The sequence below is a fragment of the Canis aureus genome, chromosome 33, assembly GCF_053574225.1.
Source record: "Canis aureus isolate CA01 chromosome 33, VMU_Caureus_v.1.0, whole genome shotgun sequence".
Lineage (NCBI taxonomy): Eukaryota > Metazoa > Chordata > Mammalia > Carnivora > Canidae > Canis > Canis aureus.
Genome location: NC_135643.1, coordinates 18,469,584 through 18,488,712, shown reverse-complemented (window position 1 = coordinate 18,488,712; position 19,129 = coordinate 18,469,584). Strand labels below are relative to the sequence as shown.

At 36.3% G+C, this 19,129-nt stretch overlaps 1 protein-coding gene and 1 long non-coding RNA gene across 3 annotated transcripts in view; one reads left to right on the top strand and one right to left on the bottom strand.

Annotated features, from left to right (window-relative positions):
* UNC5C (unc-5 netrin receptor C) overlaps positions 1 to 19,129 on the top strand; it is a 351,448-nt gene that overhangs the window by 130,111 nt on the left and 202,208 nt on the right. The window lies entirely within an intron of this gene.
* On the bottom strand, positions 7,861 to 9,480 carry LOC144304275 (uncharacterized). Its single transcript, XR_013371197.1, has 3 exons — positions 9,399 to 9,480; positions 8,216 to 8,257; positions 7,861 to 7,920 (listed from the first exon to the last, which is right to left on the bottom strand). It is a non-coding gene; the product is annotated as an uncharacterized LOC144304275 (long non-coding RNA).

The window sequence follows — 19,129 nt, the reverse complement described above, 5'->3', positions numbered from 1 at the left end:
AATTCAGCAAAAAAGCTTTTACACAAATGTACGTTTTATTTGTGACACGGGTGCACATTCGAAAAATAGACGTATACAGGTAACGTAAGACACATTATTGATTCTTCTGAAGATAATGCCAGGTTTGCATTTGAACCTGAGGATTTAGACACTTTGAAATTATTCTGAATCCCTTAGGTATTTTGAGACCAGCAGGTTGGGAATCATTGATGGACTGAAAAATGAAAGAAAAAAGATAGAAAGAAAGAGAGAGACAGGGAAAGGAAAGGAGAAGGGATGGGAGGGGAGGGAGAGAGGGGAGAGGAGAGGAGAGGAGACCTGTTTTCTCCTCTTTCGAAAACCACACAGAATAGAGAAGGCACTTAACTTTTTTGAGTCTGTTTCCTTGTTATTGGAATGAGGGTAATAACATCTGTCATTTAATCTCTTAATGATTGTGTAAGGTTGAACTAATCTAACATTTGGGTAAATTCTTGCAAAGCATTTCAAACTACGTAAAGATGCAAGTATTAGCAAAAGAATTCTAGTAATCTAGAATACAATTCAGTTGTTTTGAAAAGTAATTTGTCAAACTACCCACTTCACCTGCCTTTTCCAGGGATGAATGTCCCAAGAAACTGCTGGTATCAACTGCTTTAGTCTGTGTTCATTTCTCTAAGTGATGTGAATGTGGGCGCAAAAAGGAGATAGGGATTATTACCCTCAATCTTCTAATCTTTGGGGAGGTTGTACGATGTAGCCTACTTAAATGTCATAAAAGCAGATTACTTCTTTCTCATATTCGAAGTAGCTGAAAATGTTTCTTTTTCTTCTCCTTGTATATATACCTTTATATATCATGGAATCTCAGAGAGACATTTTGGGACAATTTTTTGTGTAAGAAATATCTCAGTGTGCTAAGCATTAATGTTTCACTGTGTTAAATAGCCAAGCTTGATTCCCCTTTTTATTAAACAGTTCGGTGTTAAATTAGTGTATTTCAAATAATATTGACTGTGCTTCTTTTTATGTTTGGTAACAAATGGTTTGCCATTGAGAGAGGCAAGATTTCCTTTAGAATCCTAACATATAAAAAATCAGCAATTCAGAAAAGTTCTTACAGTTCATCCTGTCTTTAATATTTTTCAAATGAGAGTGAGTCACTCCAATGGCAAAAGCATTAATGAAAACAGGCTGAATACATTTGTGTGGTAAAGAACAGGGAACGAAGATTACAGGTGAAAATCCTTGGTATCTTGTATACAGAATATTTCCCAGACAACAGGAACCATTTGTATTCTTCAGAAGCCTCAAAAACACTGTAAACCATTTAAAACAGAGATTAGAAGACTATGCATATTTAGAAGAATATGAATATTCTATGACTGAAATAAACACTCTTGCTACAGTTTTGCATTCAGTGGTATAAAATATCTGCCTTGAGACATTTACAGAAATTAACAGTTTATTTAACAATAAATGTGTTTAACAATTCATTTAACAATGTAGAGGCATTTATTTTAATTTGCGGATTAATTAAATATGTAACACATTGTTATAGTAATAGTCAAATGTGACATTTTTAAAAGTTAAATGATTCCTATCCATTCCTCTCAGACCCTTGAGCCAATCATCTTTGCCTCTTTTAATCGTTTCTTTCGTTTTTACATATTTATTCCTAAATTGTTTATTCTGTTATTTCATAACATCTTTAGCCATCTATGATTGACTTAAAACTATTGCAAATTGCAGTTTAGCTCTATTATAACTCCTTTTCTCACCTCATATGCTCCCCTCCCCTCTCATTCTTGCCAGGTACTCTGCCTCTGGAAAGTACCTCACATCCTCTTGTATGCTTTATCCCACAGAGTTGGTGAAACCCACCCTTTAGTATCTTCCTAAAAACATTAACGTATGTAAGATGCAATTTTAGTGCCCTTTGAATATCTGAAAATATCTTTATTCTCTTCAAATAGTCAGTTGATACTGTTTTGCATAGAGAATTCTGGGTGAGAACTTTATTATCTAAAGCTGTAGCTTTTAATAATTCATCATCTTATTTCCATATTTCATTTCTTTCTTTACAATCTTCATCTCCTTTTGTCTACTCTCCCATTCTCTTTGTTCTTGGGTGCTTTTTGCTTCTCTCTTTCTTTATTGAAATTAGGAGTTTCAGGAGCAAGGCACAGTCATTTACAGATAAACAAGTTGCACCTCCTTCATAAAACCCCTAAGAAATGCCCATTTAACATCATTTTTGTCAAATTTGCCACCTTTAAACATTGAATTACTTTTATTTTAAAAGCAAATGTTTACTTTTTTGAATGGGTATATTTTTTTAAATAATGAAATTGTCCAAAATATAGTTTGGAGTGAAACAGCTTTTGAACAATATATAAATTGCTTTGACTAACAATTTTGAGCATTAAGGTTTGAATTTTACTTTCATTTTCTAGGAGCATATCCCTTGATTTCTCAATTTTTGGGTCGCTTTATAAATTCTACTCCGAAAGTTAAACATGGAAATGAGGAATGAATAAACTTTGTTAATGAAATAGGGTGGCTTAAAGGACTAAGAGTAAAAGAAGTCAGAGGTTATGACCTATTATTTTGAATAACCTATTTTTGAGGAGGCCACATTCTGAAAATTGGGACTACGAATCAAGCGTGTTCTAGTTGCATCATGTATAAGCCTTGCTTGAACTAGAGTTGTCAAGTTTCACTTTAGAGAATGAAATCAGGGCTGGCCCTAAATGGAATCAAACAATAACTTTTCAGTTGAATTCATGGTCTTTGAAAAGCATGAACAGTTTTGGGGATCATGGTATTCATTATCTCCAAGAAGCTCATGCTCGATAATGCAGCAGTGTAACTGGAGGTGGGCAAGTTCTTGGCCCAACCTAACATTGTTGTGCATGATGTATTCTTACTGGTAGGCAGCAGAGCGTTAGAAAGCAGAGAACTGGGAAGTAGAGCTAGCAAATTGTTCATGTGGGCATAGAGTTGGAAGTTAAGATACTGGGAAGGCAAGTAATCTTGGAATCACACCTCAATCAGTCTAGCATGAAAGTAAAGATGTTTTTGATTTTCGGAACCCATCCAATTAAGCTAAGAGTCAGTTTTTTTTTTTTTTAAATTTTTTTTTAATTTTTTATTTATTTATGATAGGCACACAGTGAGAGAGAGAGAGAGAGGCAGAGACACAGGCAGAGGGAGAAGCAGGCTCCATGCACCGGAAGCCCGACGTGGGATTCGATCCCGGGTCTCCAGGATCGCGCCCTGGGCCAAAGGCAGGCGCCAAACCGCTGCGCCACCCAGGGATCCCGTAGAGTCAGTTTTTTGCTAGTTGGCTGGTTACTCTAATTCTTGGTAATTCACATTTTTTTTAATTTTTTTTTTTTTTTTTTTTTTTTGGTAATTCACATTTTTAACAAAGAGGATCTGCCTTAGGCCCCAAACCGATGGTAAGCAAAAGTATCTAACTAAATGATGAAGCATTGCTCCATGTTCCTTATACATATATTATGGTAACCTTCTCTCGATGGCAGTTGATACTAGTTTCCATTTACTGTGATGATAGATTCCTCTTGTAATAAATACACTTAAATAAAAACATAAATGAATTTCAGTAAAAAATTCACAAATAATAAACAGAGAGCAAATATATCAAATCGTGAACATAGAGCACATGCAAATGAGGTTTAGCAAACGCTGGCACAGGGCCAGAACACAGGAGGCGTGAACCTACCCCACACCAAATGCATCATATGGGGAAATCATCTAACTTCTCTGCCTAAAATGAGAACCTAGACCAGATATCTTACTATTAAACCCCTCATATTTCTTAAATCTTGAGATTTCAGTATATATATTGTTTGGGGATTGATGCAGTTGGGGGGTAGTGGAAAATTTTAAAGTTGCTAATGATAGCCTTCAGCAGCATCCCACTAAGGAACAGAGGAATTATTAAAGACTAGACTAACTTTGCTTCATAGAATTTTAGAGCTGGTAGTACCCTTAGCGAACATAAAGACAAATGCCCACTGCTAAACCCTCATTTAATAAATGAGAAAACTAAAGTGTCCCAGAAAACTTACGAGGCTCATTATCATATAGCTGAGTAGTTAAAGGCAAATAACTACTTGGACCCTTGGACCATGGACTGGACCCTCAGATCCACTATGATTCTCTTCAAATAATATATTATGGTCTTGTGATATGATTTTCTCAAACTTGTGATTGAAAGAAGAACTGAATGTCATGCCTGAATGCTGAAATTATTTACATCTAACACATGTCAGAAATGAAATAAGGCTTAGCCAAGTGGGTACCTGAAGAATCATGTGTCTTGTTTCATCAATACCAGCAGCTAATAAAAATAACTCAGTGCTACTAATTTTTTTCTGGGACATACACTGGGCAACTTTGTCCAAAAATATATATATTTTCTTTTTAGTGGTTGGATCTAAATAAAATATGGGGTGTAATCAGACCCCTTTCAGGAGAAACATTATAGAGAGTAGCAGACATTGTAAATTACTTCACAATTGTAAACAGTTGCATTCTTAATTTGTTTTTTTTCTAGTTGGAGATGTAAAATAAAAGCTATTCTTAAAATTGGAGAAGGGGAACGTTTATGTGCTGTTTTTTTTCTTCCCAGTCCTTTAGAGTCTATTGACTCTTCATCAATTTAATTATTGTGTTATATATGTCTAATGTACTTGCCACAGAGGAGGCTAAGTAGTTTCCTTCCCCCAAGGTAGCTTTCTATGTCTGGAAAGTAATCCTTCTGTGAGCCATGCTGGCTTCTTTGGAAATATCCTCCTATTGATTACAAGAAAGAACTTTAAAAGATGAGTCAAGAAATACTACTGAAGAAAAATGCCAGTGTTTTCTTTTTTAATTATGACCTAAAGCAAATCATTGAAACCTGGGATCCATAGAGCAGCAAAGAGGAGAAGAATAGTACAGTGCTAAGAGGATCAAGAGAAATGGAAGGCGATTGACTTGGACTAGAAGAAAGGAACTTGGGCAATAGATTGATTTGCAGCTGACTATGCATATGGAAAATGTATATTAACTTTGTTTCCATAATAAAGTGTTATGCATTATATCTAAAACATTTACCAAAAATAAATAAATAAATAAATAAATAAATAAATAAATAAATAAATAAATAAATAAATAAAACATTTGCCAGGGGGGGAATGTGAATGCTAGGGGGAAAGGGAACAAGGTTTTTGCAAGGTTGTAGAAATTTAAAAAAAAAAAATCTTAGTGCATATTTATTGTGCGCTATTGACTTCGCTGCACAGAAGCTTTCGATGGCTTCCCACAGTCTGTCAAATTAAATGCCTTCTCTTTATCTCCACACTGAGCTTCTTCCCAAGTGTGAGCCCCAGTTCCCTCACAGGGGTTGTATTTCAGCTAAGCTGACGTGTGCCAGAACATGCTCGGTGTCGCGCTGTCAACACATTTGTGCCTGGGCTGTTTCCCCAGGTGTTCTCCTCCCAGCTGACTCCTATCCTAGTCTTTGTCTTTGGAAAGTTTACTAATACCGCCAGGCTGATTTCAAGGCCTTATTCTGAGAAGCCCGACTCTCCCAACCAGATGCAATCTTTTGCCCTTCTTTCATCTGTAAAGCCGATTGCCTTTACTCCTGTTCCACTTAGGACTTACTGGCACACTCTCCGGGTCCCTCTTTCTTCCTCCAAGTGTGAAGTTCTTGACATCTTCCTGTGCATAGAAAAAATTTATACTCACCAAATTGAAAAGTTATATTAAATGCCTTACATTGTATTTTAAAGAACTGGTATCTAATACATGAAAAAAGTAAATGACCCAAAGTTTAGATCAATGTCCGGACCACAGAAGAAATGTCTCAAAGAGACATCAGATTTTTTTTTAACTTTAGGAGAAAGGAGTAATCTCTTTAGTCTAAGGAAGTCTAGAGACATTGCTGCCAAAAAAAAAAAAAAAAAAAAACCACCAGAATTTCAAATAAATTTAAAAAGATTCAGCTAAGTGGAGTTAATAGTCTAGAGAAGTAGCCTAAATGAACTGCAGAGGAGGAAAGCATAGGGTATAGTCATGAAATAGTAAATATTTGTTGTATTATAGTTCTATGGTGAGAGAGGGTTTTGATAGCTTGCAGATCATTTGTGTATATTATCTTTGTCCTCACAATCACCCTGGAATACTTAGGTACTATAACCCTTTAAAACCTTCTGAGATTATCTGTTTATTCCTTTCCCCTATTGGTCTTGTGTGATCAGAAACAGAAGGAACCATTTGCATGTACTTTTATTCCCCTAAAGGTTAAGCAGCTCTTCAAAATATAAACAAATGGAGAATGATTATGCCTATTATACAAAATAAGTCCCTCAGAGAAGTGTGCTTGATCATAGGGCTCAGACTTAAACATAGGTCTTCTTTGTCCATGCTCAGAGCTCTTTCTTCTGTGTCAAGGCCTTCAATGCGCTAGAATAGCAGGCCCAGGCAGAGGAGAGAAACCTGGAAATGCACATCTGCCGGATGTTATACAGGGATAGGAGTCATTTAAAAATTATAACCAGCCTAGTGAGACATAGATAATCTTTTTAAGTGGCCTAATAGTATAGATTAGAAAATATTCTGGAACAAAATTACAAGTATGTAGAAATAAAATTAAATGAAGATGTTGCATTAGTAGCATGACAACTCGCAAAATGAATAAAACTATAAATGATATATTTTTAGAAACAGGCTTTAGGAAAAAACTAGACAACTTGTACCTGAAATTACAGAAAGAAGAGATTTCCTCTATCCTCTGCTAATAATTGCTGTCTACATCTTCAAAAACCAATATAAGACTACCTTCAAGAAGCGATCCTTGACCTGCACCATTGTATTCTGATATCTTCTGGGCTTTCAATTAAAAATCAGTATTTTTTGAATGTCAGCCATGCATCTAGGGAATACATAGGTGAGCAAAATATTGTTCCTGGCCTCATATGGGAGAGGAGTGTAACAGACACTGTACATGCCCAGATGTAATCAGCCCCACTTTTCTTGGGCTCTTGCTGCCTATTCTGTCCCTGGTCCCAGCAGTGGCTCTGACCCAGCCTCTTAGGGATGAGGCTAGAATAAAAATATCATGAAGAGGCACTGAATGTGTATATTGAGTTCTTTGTATTATTATCTGGTCTGTATTATATTATTGGATTTTATGTTTCATCCATTAGCTTCAATATGTCCCCCCCAAAATGTACTCTAGATTATGTATCCTGCAGTGTGCATGATTGGCACTTAGTTCATGAACAAATTTAAATTCTTTAAGTATGTTGAAAAGAAAAGAAAAATACTTCTAAGATTCTATCTCAAGGCAGGCAGGGAAAATGATTTATTTATTTATTTATTTATTTATTTATTTGAGAAAATCATCTCTTAAAAAAAAAAAAGAAAACACCCTACCATCCAAAACTCAGTTGATGAAATCAGAGTAAAAAAGAAGAAAAAGGCATTTGATGGTAATTTGGCTTTGGAGGTGATCCAGTTTGGCAGCTGGATTGGTTTTCAATTGCTATATAACAAATTACCACATAATTAGCAGCTTCAAAAAGCACCCATGTATGATCTCACAATTTCTGCAAGTAAGGAGTCAAAGCAAAGTTTACCTGGATTCTCTCTCTCTCTCTTTAAGATTTTATTTATTTGAAAGAGAGAGAGAGAGCATAAGCAGGGGGAGGAGCAGAGGGAGAGAGAGAAGCAGACTCCCAGCTGGAAAGGGAGCCCCCCTCCCCACCGTGGGGCTTGATCACAGGACTCTGGGGTCATGACTTGAGCTGAAGGCAGATGCTTAACCCACTGATCTACCCAGGCACCCCTTACCTGGATTTTCTGCTCAGGGTCTCACCAGGCTGCAGTGAAGGCGTGTGTTCTTATTGGGACTCCATGGGGTCACTGTGGGGAGTGAGGGAATAGGGAGGTGGGGGAAGGGGAGGAAGATTCACTTCTTGGCTCCCGCAGGTGATTGGAATAATTCATTTCCTTATGGCTATAGCACTAAGGGTCACATTTTCTTGCTGCTTCTGGTGAAGTCTGCCCTGAGTTCCTCTCATCTTCCTATAGCTACTTGCCATATGCCCCTCTTAGACCATGGCAGCCTGCTTCATCAGAACTCATGGACAGAGTGTCTGCTAAGACAGAGTGTTACATAAGGTAACCTAATCAGAGTGTGACATTCCATCCCCTTTACCATATGCTGTTTGTTAGAAGCAAGTCACAGATTTCTTCTCTCCTGAAAGAAAAGATTACACAAGGATATAATTCAACTGGTATCCCTTTAGGGTATGTGTACTATAACTGTTTTGTCTATTACAGTTTATTTATATGTAAAAGATCAGTTACTTTTGTCTGTAGCAATATTAGGAACCAAGACCAATGATTGAAAAGTCAACTTTTATTTTAGGAAATATATGCGAATACATGGAGGCATCATGTTAGAGATGAACAGTGGAGACAACCATCCCTATAGTTGTGGAACAGATACTCTAATAGGGAAGGCTAATATATTGAAGACAGACTGATGGTCCTGGGATTGAGTCTCCCATCAAGCTCCCCACACGGAGCCAGCCTCTCCCTCTGCCTATGTCTCTACCTCTCTCTCTGTGTGTCTTTCATGAGTAAATAAATAAGTAAAATCTTTTTTAAAAAAAGACAAAAATCCTACTCCCATATATAATTACGGTTTTTAATTACTATAAGGAGCAGGGTTAAGAAAAGGAGCAAGGTTAAGAAAAAAGATAAATGAGGGAGCCCCACTTGGGTGTTAGAGAAGATGGCAACAAAAATGTACTCCAGATTTGACATGGCATGCTTCCCTAAAGAAATGTTATTTGACCACCTACAGAATGCCTAGTAACTATCTGAGAGGGAAGAAAGGGAACTTTAGGTGGGGAGAATTTAAGTTCAAAGGACCTGTGGCAGGAAAGACTAAGTCTGTCTGAGAGACTGGAAGAAGTCTGGTATACCTATAAGAGATGCAGTGTGGACAGATGAAGATGGAGAGGTGGAACAGAGCTATAGGCCACGTTGAGGATTTTACATTTATCCTAAATGTGGTGGGAATCCACGGAGGGGGTTTCAGCAGGGAAGTGGCAAGATCTGATTTGAAAACACTAAGGGAGGGGCAGCCCGGGTGGCTCAGGGTTTAGCGCTGCCTTTAGCCCAGGGCCTGATCCTGGAGACCCAGGATCGAGTCCCACATTGGGCTCCCTGCATGGAGCCTGCTTCTCCCTCTGCCTGTGTCTGTCTCTCTTTCACTCTGTGTGTGTCTCATGAATAAATAAATAAAATTAAAAAAAAAAAAAGAAAACACTAAGGGAGCAAAAAATATTTTGCACTTTTTTTTATCCTCAGTAACTTTAAAGGGTTCTTACCTGCTATATGCAGTACAGTACTTTTTTTGTGAAGTTGTTGACAATGTTGCGTTGGTAGTCTCTGGGGAAGGTCCTGCTTAAATCAAAGTAATTTGTACTTAACATGTCTCAGTTAACATTTTTAGACTATTGTTTTTGGCATGGTAATTTCTGTGTCTTGTGTTACTTTATTTTTCTTATTTTTTAATGATTACATTTTTATTTTCGGAACATAGTAATGCAAGTAACATACTTCTTTTCATGTTTGTTATCCTAACTTTGTCTAAGATGTTAGAAAGACCTTTGATATAAATAGCATGTTAAAAGTAAATTGGCCTTATTTTGGAAGATTCCAGGTAAGCGCTATATTTTTTTTCCTGTGCTATTCAGGGAATTTAGAGTAAAATAATGTTTCCAGTTTCTGCTCAAGTAATAGTATTTTTCCTGTGATTTTTATCTAATTAGTTCTAAAACTCTATTTATATCTGAAAGCCTCCTGCAGCAACCTCGTTCCCACATAGAATTCACTGTTTGCAGAAAAAGGACACACTGCTGAAGATTTTTGCTACCAATTAAATAGCAAAACCCATCCCACAGAGAAAGCACAGACTAAACTTTATCTCATTAAGACAAAGTCCAGATGCCTTGTTTACTTGTGGTTGAAAATCAATACCCGATTGTCTTTTAAAAATACATAACATGCAACAGAAACAAGAAACAGAAGGTGTGTATTTATTGCTTTGTCTAAACTAGTAATTAAAATGCAAGCTTTTATTTTCAGTTGGACAGTTCTACCAAGTCAACAACAATAGTTAGGGTGATACAGACACTCAACAGGGAGAATTCTGTGCTATGGTAGAGTATTACTGATTGCCTGGTGCTTAGCTGACACTCAGATAATTGCTGAATGAATGAATAATGAGTGATTAAATGAAGTTAGACTTCTGAATTACAGCTATTATTCTCACTAATTTGGTAGACAGTTAGCAGAGTATGGCCACCAGAATTGGGCAGGACTGGTGTCACTATGGGGGATGATGATTTCTTGGATGCAACTTGAGTAAAATCCAGAATGGATCCAATTACTCAGAAGTACAGGATACCTTTCATTAAAATTCTGGGGAAATAATTTCTTCTGATTACCCAAGTCATTTTGATGACTCAGGTAAATGGTTTTGATTATAGCCATGAAACTCTTTGTTTCAATTTGCATATGGTCAGTGACACAAATTTTCTTCCTGCCCTTTGAGAGCAAAGATGTATATTATTCACTGTAGCATTTTTACATAGGAAGAAAAAAAAAAGCTACATTTGGCTAGTTCTTATTGGGAAATTGTGTCCCAAGGGTACAATAAAGATGCCAATTTTAGGAAACAGATGTAGAAGTGGACACATTGAATTATGAAGATGGAGCAGAATACAGACAATTAATAATACTGCTGCTCTGAAATATAGATGAGAGTTTTAAGAAATGTTTTTGGTAGTTGTCTCGATGTTGTGCAATGGGATGATCTAGTCTGCTTTGCACAGCTAATTTAAATGTGCTTTATTCCCTGAAGTCTATGTCTAAAATTTTGAAAGGCAGTAAAAACTCAGAAATAATGTCCGTATATGGGCATTTTCCCAAGGAGCTGAGTTTTTAGGATGATACTAGCCCCATAGGGTACATTTATGTTTAAGGCAACTAATGACACAGACATAATATATCAAAAAAGCTACTTAAATCTCTATGCATAGTGCTTCCTGCCCAATTTACTTTTTTTTCTATTTGGGAAGGATATATTTGATATTTATTTGAAAACTAATTGTTCATACTATCTAATAAAAATAGGGATATAAAGAAAGGTTCTTTGTCTAGTGCATAATTAACTAACTCCTGTAGGGGCCTGTTTTCTTATTCACTTTTCTCTAATATTACTAGTTAAAAATCATTTGGAGGAAGAAAAACAAATGTGGGTTCTCATACCCATACTTGCTTAGTTGAAAATATATAACAAGTTGACAATGGTTTAAATGCATCATTTTATTAACCTTGGAATTGGTTAGACTTTCTCACTTTGTGTAAAGCATTTGTATTTCTTAGAAATATGAATGGAACCTATTTTATGTTCAGGATAATTCTTCCCTTTATCAAACCCCTAGCTTTTCCATTCTATATTCTACCCCTCTTTGGGGCACCCAGATAACAATACAAGACTTTGTCCCTTTCTTTTTTCTCTTGCCCATTCTCTAGTGCTCAGGACCCTGGCTTCTGTGCTTGGGGCCTGAGTGCATTGATCCCATGGGCTCCACCATAAAGCCTAGTACATGGTAGAAGCTTAGTAAATATCAGTGTCTTTAAGCCCTTTGGGTCTCAACTCCCTTACCTATATAATAGACATAATTATAGTATCTACTTCATAAAGTGTTTATGAAAATTAGATGAGCTAAATGTGGGATGCCTGGGTGGCTCAGCGGTTGAGCATCTGCCTTTGGCTCAGGGCATGATCCCAGTCCCGGGATCTAGTCCACATTGGGCTCCTTGCATGAAGCCTACATCTCCCTCTGCCTGTGTCTCTGCCTCTCTCTCTCTCTCTCTGTCTCTCATGAATAAATAAATAAAAAATCTTAAAAAAAATTAGGTGAGCTAAATGTAAACTAAATTAGCTAAATATAACAGGTAAGATAGTTAAACAGAGCTTAGCATATAGCATCATCATCATCATCATCATCATCATCATCCTTCTATAAAATTTAACTGCCCATTAAAAGTAGAGATGTTACCCACTTTAAGAAAATAAAATATAGGTCATTTCTCTTTTTTCTCATCTCTTAGACTTAGTAAATATTCTAGGGGCCCTCAGAATCACGTATGCAACACCTTTGCTTTACAAGTGAGAAAAAAGGAGATCCATGGAGTATCTTACACAAAATCACATAACCAGTTAATGAACACCTGAATCCAAGTGTTGTGGTAACTGTAAGGTCAGCACATGTTTTCTATGCAGTAGATAGCTTTTCTGAAGCTTCCCAAGGTCCTAGAGGCACAGACTTCAATATTAATATCATGTGGGTTTATCCAAAGTTGAAATTCCTTGCCCTGGTTATCAGTTATCTGTCTATAATAGTCTGGATGTTATTTCCTATGTCTCATGCCACAGTGACCGATTATCAAAAAAAAACATAGACGTTGCTTCATGATGAAGTCAGAGAACTTCCTGCTCCAAAAGCTTCCCGCATGCTCCTTCCAGCTCAGTGGCAGGCAGAGGCAGGGGTTCCCAGCTATGCACCAGGAAGCCTTGTGGCCCTTAGGAGGCCCCATGTTTAGTTTAATGCACTGCTGCCACTGTATTGAAATTTTTAATATTTTTTGAACAAAGAAATTCCATGTTTTATGATCCCTTGGCCTTACAAATTATCTTGTTAGTCTTGCATGGAAGCAGTAGATCTTTATGGTAAATCCCTAGGCCCTCAGGAAACTTCTGATCTGCTTTGCATGGGAGGAGGTGAGATGCTTTGAATAACAAAACTCAGGACTGTAAAACCCTCAGTCAGTCCAATGAGAACTGTATTTTCTTTGGACAAGCACACAGCATTTTATTTAAGAAGAGAGTTCTTTAGCTTTATAATGCTGATGAAAGAGAAAAGAACTGCTTTGGGATAGCTATACCCTTAGGTCTTAGAGGATGCTAAGACTTTGAGCTCTATAGGTTTAACCTGGACTAATTCTTCTTGAGCTTTGTTCTGAGTTTTTAAAATAAAGGGTATGGTTTTATATATAAGAATAAAATTAATTGTCCTTTATTATAATCTATGCAGAAGAAAAAAATAACTTTATTGTGATGGAGGCCAGCATTTAATCATCCAGCTGAATTAATGGCTCTTTTGGAGGGCATCTGGGTGGCTTAGTAGTTGAACATCTGCCTTTGGCTCAGGGCATGATCCTAGGGTCCTGGAATCGAGTCCCACATTGGGCTCCCCTCATGGAGCCTGCTTCTCCCTCTGCCTGTGTCTCTGCCACTCTCTGTGTCTCTCATGAATAAATAAAATCTTTTTTAAAAATGGCTCTATTGTAAAAGTAAGGTAAAAACATAAAAAAATAATGGAAGTACATTGCTAAAAGGCAAATAACTTTGGATCTAATTAGCAGTCTGTTAGCATTTTGGTGTAGATAACTTGCAGTGTTCACACTAGTAGTTTCCAGGACAAGGGGCCACCTTTTATTTTTTTTTAATTCTGGTATAGTTAATAGACAGTGTTATATTAGTTTCAGGTGTACAATATAGCAATTCAGCAATTCTATATATTACTCAGTGCTCATTATGATAAGTGAGCTCTTAATCTCCTTCACCAATGTACTCATTGCCCCATCCACCTCCCCTCTGGTAACCATCTGTTTGTTCTCTATAGTTAAGAGTCAAGGGGCCACTTTTATATGGGTCCAAAGAAAGGCCTGGCCAAAAGACCTGCCCATCATGGAGGGTCCCTCCAAACCATTTACCTCTTGGCCAGGAAAGAGGGCTAAAGAAGCAGACTGGTGGGAAAGAGTGAGCTCACTGTGAATCTTTGCCCTTTGCATTAATTCTAGTTGACCTACTTGAGCAATGATTGAGGAATTTTTTATTCAGTTTGCCCTGATCTATCCCCTGGTGAGCATGAGCTTGTTATTTTTTAATGAAACCATTTTCACAGCCTGTTGTCTTAGGTGTCAGTAATAGAAGAGAGCGAGGTTTTCTCTCGTTTTTATTCCATTTTTTTTTTCATCAATTCTTCTAGTGCTGCTTGTGCTACTGAATTGCTTTGGAACCAGTGTCTTGCTGCAGAGCATACTATCTAGAAACAGTAGGATAACACTAACAAAGGAATACAAATTTTCTCAGAAAATGAGAGATGAGAAAAAATATATATATACAAGCAAATACCTTTTCAAAATTATGATTGTATATTTTGTCATCCCCTTTGATTTATATAAAGAAATCTATTTCGGAGGTACTTGTCCCACCAACAAACTTTCCAGGCCTAAATCATCACCTATCTCACCTATCATCACCTATAGTGTATAGTTTTTGCTGCTAAAGGAATTCTGTTTGCTTACATTACTTATTTATTTTAACATGACTGTTTTCATCCTTTGGCAGTAAGGGTAGGTAAAGATCAATCCCTGCTCTACCAGGAGGAGATTTCCCAACTAGAGACATTTTATCCATAGTGTAAGGAGGGGTGAATAGTAGAGTTAGTTTCCCATTTGTGGGATTTCATTACTGCCTTTCAGAAATTGCTTTAGTGGGATTGAAGTTGCCTTCACAAATTATTCATGAAGCTTCAGGAGTGGAAAGGAGTTTCAGTTAGATAGCTAGAAAGCAGCTGGGTACAGAAGTCAAGCTTAGCCAAGTCTTAAAATAATACAAATGGAGTAGCAATACTGCAGAAAATAGTAGATTTATTTTATAGTATCAGTATGCACTTCTGCACATCTAAAGCACCACTAAAGGCAATGCATTCACAGTATTCAGTTCAGGTTTGTAGATAAGATGTCCTTAGCTACCCAGCCAGATATCTTCATTTGTTTTTCTGTTTCTTAATAAAACTATCAGAGAAGAGGTTTTCAAAAATGAGTACCATTATCATAATTTTAATCTGATTTACATTCAAAATTGTCTTCCAGGGTTGATGCCTAGAGCAGAAACATATAGTAAGCTATTTTGGAAAAAACAGGTTATATAGGAATTGCTTTTTGAATTCTGTGTTTATTTTTTTAATATTATTTATTCATGAGACACACACACACAGAGAGAGAGAGAGAGAGAAAGCTAAGAGGCAGAGACACAGGCAGAGGGAGAAGCAGGCTCCATGAGGGGAGCCCGATGTGGGACACGATCCCAGGACCCCAGGACCACACCCTGAGCTGAAGGCAGGCGCTCAGTTCCTGAGCCACCCAGGTGTCCCTGAATTCTGTTTTTTAAAACAGGCAACTCTGTAGCTTACGGAACGGCTGGCTATAATAAAATATCAGAAAAATGCCTGCTTTAGGTTTTTAATTCAAATGAATAAATGATCACAGGAAGGAAATATCAACATGCTAAATATTCTCTGCATAAACCTGGTAAAATTACACCCATATCCATATTTCAGAGGTGGGAGCTTGGTAATTAAACTGCAGAAATAATATCCTTGTTCAATATTTAGAAGAAAAAAAATATTTGGAAATGTTAATGGTTCTCAATAGAACTTCCTAATCAAGTCCAGAGTGCCAGTTGGAATGATTCTAATTCAGAAGATACTCCAGGATAACTTTAAGGTACAGTAAGTGTGCTGTGGATTATCAGTACAGCCCACCTAGCGTGTGTGTTATATTTTAACAGGAGGAGTTTCTTACCTCCTTTCTTAATATTTACCATTGATTCCTCCAGTCGTGCTCCACAGCCAACTGGTATGATCTGGTCACAAAAGTTCCATCTTGGAAAATTCGAATTACTCACATTCACTCAACATGTTATGTTTCACCCTATGATCTCTCTACAATAATAACTCCTATTACACTGGTGGGGAAGGTAACATTGCAGTCCACAGATACAACTTTGACATTCGCGCTGAACCATCTAACTCTTCCATCTCTCCTACTCCCACATTGCACTGTATCATGAAGTGACACATGGCAGAGCAGAGTACAATAAATCTAAGCCAATGGCTACTATGTTTCCCCAAGGGTAGAAATCCCTACTGTTTCTTTTCTCTTTTGTTGCCAGGTTAAAGGGTGGATTTGTGGACGCCTAATACTGTGCATGCTGATCTGAAGGAATTTCCCTGAGGGAATGTATGATGTATATACCCTATTTATAGTCTCCTGGGAGATTTTTACTTTTAGATAGTCACAGTTAAATCAATATGGCCTCAGTCCTGTCCTTATGAACTAGTAATATATAATTGGCTGAATTTGTTTATAAAGCATCTGATAAATGAAAATTCTCTTATTTTCCATCTTGTGACACTTTAAATCATTTTACCGTGACAAGATTTCTATAGTGGTCTATTAGTAAAGTGTTTATATAATTCACACTCTCTTAAAAAATTGCTCTGCTGATTCTTTAAGTGATGCCAAGAAGTCCTAACATTTTTAGACTAATTAATGACCAATCATTTTTAACTGGAATACTTTCTCTTAGCCCCAAAATGTTGTCTGTTATATAATTTTTGTTTACTGACTCACAGAAGAAATAACTATTAATTACTCAATAATGAACCAACTTTCTGGGAGGAGGGGGTCCTTGGGTGAAAATTGAATAAATTTGTAAGCTATTTAGTTCTTTTAGGCTTCAAAGATCTCTTTCTGTAAAATAAATAAATAAATAAATAACCTAATTTATTTTTCAACGTACATTAAAAAGTATTATGAATACCTCTCCAAAAATACCTTTTCCCCACAAAAATAACATGGCTCATTTCATGATTTGTACAACATCGTAGTTGAAAAAAGTTGAGAGATTTGTCATCAAGATGGTTAAGACACTATCTAGTAAATACATTTTGTCTATCTTTCATAGATATTCTCACTGACTTCTAAGAGTTTACATTTAAAATAGGTGGTATTGACAGTGAAAGACAAAGAAAGAGTGCTAGATCTATTAGAAAGAAATGACAGTTATCTGTCTAGCCCATCTTTTATAAATGATTTAATATATGAAAATTGTTCAGCATAATTTCTGCAACTGTCAGAAAATGACAATCAGTATAATACATGGGAAAATAATTTAGATTAGTTGTAGTCCCAGGCTACCAAGTTTCTAAAACTGTGTCAGTTTGGAGGTCAGTTAGCCTCTTTCATCTAAGATTTCTCCTTGTTTAAAGAGGGTTAAGAAGCTTGTCACCAGCTGGTTGTGAATTAAATATGCAAGGTGCTGTGAAAAATGGAAAAGTATTCTGTGAGAGTTAGCTTCCAAGAATCCATTTAGAATCACCAACTTTTAAAGCTAGAAGAAGCCTTTGGATATCATGAATCTCCCTGTTTCCATTTGGAAAATAAGGAAACAGGCCCAAGGAGGTGGTGACCTTTGCTTTCTGTCACAAAGGGCTTGGCCCTCTATTCAGATCTATGGATACCCTGAGCCATCTTATTTGTTTACTTGCGTGTTTGTTTGGTTTGGATGTATTTACCTTTAGAGGGTAGCCCAAAGGATAAACACCATTGGGATCATTAAGAAGCATAGGATACTAACTTTCTCTCTTTTGAAAATGTAGAAGTCAAGAATGAGAATGCCGTAGATTTCTTTAGTTACCAAATCCCTTGTTTAGAAGTTCTAGGGAGTGTGTCTGTTTCGGAACCTTTTAGAAATGTACCTTGCGAAAGTCACCTGGAGAGTTTTCAGGTAGTCATTTTTCAAATCCTGGTTTTAACCCACCAGTGGTGTCTGGAGAAATGGGATAAGTAAGGCACCCCCCAAAAATCTCTGTTTCCTTTTTATTTGAGTGATTTATCTTTTGCTGAGTCTACTTAATTAAGAATCAGAATTTTTTACTGTCCAACAGGTAAAGATTTAGAATCCTTCTTGTCCAACAATGAGAATGGAGATTATGATTAAGAAATAATGTCATTTTCATAAGGTTTGGGGCATACTTTTAAACTATTTTCAAGACAAGCAATGAGCTTAAAAGCCTAAAACAATAGAACTATCTAGAATAATATCCAATAGAGCTATAATGGGCATTGTGTATGTAATTTTAAATTTTCTTATAATTACACTTTTAAAAAGTAAAAAGGTAAAATTAATCTTAACATTATTTTCAACTCAATACTTCTAAAATATCATTTAAACATGTAATCAATATTTAAAAACAATCAATGAGGTATTTAATGTTCTCTTTTTTAATGTTTTTGAAATCTAGTGTGTATTTTATATTCACAGCACATCTCAACTCAGATGCTAAATTTTAATTGGAAATACATGATCTGTATTTGATTTCATAGAATTTGCATTTGAAAAAGCAAATTTATCTACCTGAATTACACCAAAGATACTTAAAAATTTTCCAGTCACTAAATTGAGTATCAATCAATTTTAAATTTAAATTAATAAAAATACAAATTTAAAATTCACTTCAGTTGTAAAGCTAGCCAGATTTGAAGTGCCTGAAAGCCACTTGTGGCTAGTGGCTATCTTGTAGAATAGAACAGTTCTAGAAATCTGTGCAATGCTCATGTTTTAGCTTACCCCTCTGTATGTAGGAGAAAAGGGAGGCAAAAATCAGTCTAACAATCTGTTTTATCTTATTTTATTGACTAACTCTTTATTTTGTTATGTAAACATCTTTCACATACCTTCTGTAGTAAATACTTAGATTTTTCTTTTCAAACTGAATAGTAAAACATCCATTATAAAGACTGATGGGAAGATAAATGTTGGGAAATTGCCTTAACTGTGATGGTTAGTATTTGAATTGACCAGATTTCCTTTCCAGCAGTTTTGGATGCTTTCTGGGTTTGTATAACCCTGTGCACAGCTTTCTAAGTACTTTCAGTGTAACCTGCTTTGTTTCACTTGATTGCTCTAGTATGGTTAAGGACAAGTGTGTTTGAATAATAACCGGCCTATCAAATTGCCAACTGGGAGATTTGTGGAATATGCTTAAGGCAGCTTTTTGCAACATTTCTTTTACCTGGCAAGAATTTTTTAGGAAAAAATGTTCATTGCACAATGGATTCTTAACTGACAGATTCTAGAAAATACTTATTTATCTAACATGTATGCTTATTTAATACCACTAACTCAAAAAAAAAA